At 39.1% G+C, this 2,500-nt stretch overlaps 1 protein-coding gene across 1 annotated transcript in view; it reads left to right on the top strand.

The window, feature by feature from the left end:
- The window catches only part of kcnn3 (potassium intermediate/small conductance calcium-activated channel, subfamily N, member 3), a 70,476-nt gene that overhangs the window by 67,257 nt on the left and 719 nt on the right, over nucleotides 1-2,500 (top strand). The gene's annotated exons all lie outside the window — the stretch shown is intronic.

Here is a 2,500-nt window from a genome sequence, read left to right as displayed (position 1 = left end):
ACAATGTATAATTAATCCATTAATATAGTAGGCCTTCTCTCTTCATAGCTCTGGAAATAACATTAATCTCCATCCATCCCGTTTGAGTGCCTTCTCTCTTCATAGCTCTGGAAATAACATTAACCTCCATCCATCCCGTTTGAGTTCATTATTATCATCATGACCCTTCAGTTCGCCAACCGTCTGATCACACATTATTTTGTGATTGTATTCCTCAAAGAGTTAAGATAGTTCAGCGGATATTAAGCGGAAATGGCACCCTTGAAAACACTTAACACGTGACTGACATTTGATTAAAAAATGTAGCAGCAAGGATTTCTGCATTTATGAGGCGCTTATTGATTGTATGGGAATAATTGCTTAAGAAATTATTCATTTGAGCCTAGCTGCTAAAATTCAGGAATAATTTGCAGAGGGCAGATTAGTACAAATGTGTTTATTTTGTGAAACATTTAATAAGCATTTCTTCTGCTAAATTTCCTGGCTGTAGAATTGGAGAATTGAGTAGCTCAAAGCTTACAAAGACAAACTTGAATGGTCCAAGTCGATAGGCGTCCCTGTGCACAAGCCTTTAGTGATACAGGTGCAGGGGAGGCAGGTAAGTATAATCCAAAGTGAAAGACACTGATCACTATAAACGTAGTTTTACATTATTTAGAGCGAACAACGTGTTTCGCTAAGCACTTTTGGACAAACTTAAATGGTCTTTAGTAGGCTACATTCTACAGTGTTCTCAATATGTTGATCTTTAGTAGGCTACATTCTACAGTGTTCTCAATATGTTGACATATGGGAAAGGGTTCTTGCCATACATTTGTATGCGTTTCTTATCTTTATTTTTTTTTGCCCCTCCTCTTCCTCTCTCTGCCTCTGGGCTACACTGTCATCCTTCCAACCCACTCTTCCTTTGCTCCTTTTTTCCATAACCTCCTCTTATTCCCTCCATCCTCTCTCCATCTGGGCCTCCACACATCATCCCATCTTCTCCCCCCTCCGTCGCCTCCTCCCTCGTTCCGTGGGCCCTTTCATCTTGACCTCTGAATTTCCTCTCTCCCGTCCTCTTCTGACTATCCTCACTCTCTCCTGTTCCTATTCTTCCTCATCCCCCCTTCACGGCTTTTTCTCGCTGTCTTCTGAGCCGTTCATCCCTCAAAACTCTCTCTTCTCTCTTTCTCTTCTCTCTGTCTCTCTCTCTGTCTTATCCTACTCTTTCTGTCTCTCTTGCGGTGTCTCATAATCTCCTACACATTATCTCCTTATTCCCATTTTGACTCCATCATCTCTCTCTTTCTCTCTCTCTCTCTTTCTTGCATGCCTTTTCTGTCTATCCTCTCACCTTTCTCCCACTCTTCCTCTTACCATCTCTATCTTCCCCCCTTTCTGTCGCTACATATCTGCATCTCTTGCCTCTATCTATCTGTCTTTCCTCCCTCTCTCTTTCTATCTGTCTTTCCTCCCTCTCTCTTTCTATCTGTCTTTCCTCCCTCTCCCTTTTTTATCTGTCTTTCCTTCCTCTCTCTTTGAGTCTATTTGTCAATTTCTCTATCCCCCCTTCACTCACTCTATCTATCTATCTGTCTACTGTATCTATCTATCTATCTATCTATCTATATGTTTTTTTTTTTGCTTGGTTTTTTTTTTTTTTGTTGTTTTCTGTTTATTTTTGTGTGTGTGTTGTGGGGTGGGGTGGGGTTCTTTTGGGAAGGGGGGTGTTGAGGTTTTACAGTTTTTCTCAGTCGCTTTAGTGCTTTTCTCAGATCAGAATGAAAATTCTCATAACTTTTAGTTCAACCTCCACAACATTTAGTCATTTGTGCACATCATAGTAGCAATTTCTCCTTCCTCTGAACAAACTGCAAATGCTTTTGGACATGTATCAGTTGCTCTCATACAATTATCTGCTGTTTTATAACATTATCATTTGCTTATGTCATGTCAGTCAAAATGAACTATACTTATGGATGTTGAATAGTCATTCCCAATAAAACTAATAATCTTCATTTCATTGCTTGAGTCATACAAAATTGTTGAACTAGTTATCAAATTATGTCATAATGCTGTAGATCTTGTTAAAATGTGAAACTTACATATTCAGTGTCTTGTACTCACTCCCCTAACTACAGCAACGTGTAACTTTACTGTAGTTTTCAAATGGTACAAGTAGTGTATAGTGCTGTCTTGACTCTTGAGCATGTTCAGGTAGTGTCACCGAGTTCTGACCTTTTTTTGCATTGGAAAACACTGAGAGAACCTACAATAATGAAAACATGACAAAGCCATTTGACTATCTTGTTCATAAACGATGGTGTCAAGACTTCTCATTTTGATGACACTGACAGTTTCATTGACATAAATACTTGCTTTTGAGGAATGGACTATCCATTTTGAGCAAGTGATGTGCTTTTGCAGGTTATCCACTAGGTTTTGCAGTTTGCACTAATTGTTTTGATAAATGCACTAACTGCTGTGCAAATGTTAATAGTGATGTGAGAAAAGCACC

The sequence above is a fragment of the Alosa pseudoharengus genome, unplaced genomic scaffold, assembly GCF_046254945.1.
Source record: "Alosa pseudoharengus isolate Yale_2024_CS ecotype anadromous, Long Island Sound unplaced genomic scaffold, YU_APseudo_1.1 YU_APseudo_1.1_scf_12, whole genome shotgun sequence".
NCBI lineage: Eukaryota > Metazoa > Chordata > Actinopteri > Clupeiformes > Clupeidae > Alosa > Alosa pseudoharengus.
The sequence above is the reverse complement of the archived record's forward strand: the minus strand, read 5'-3'. Positions and strand labels throughout refer to the sequence as shown.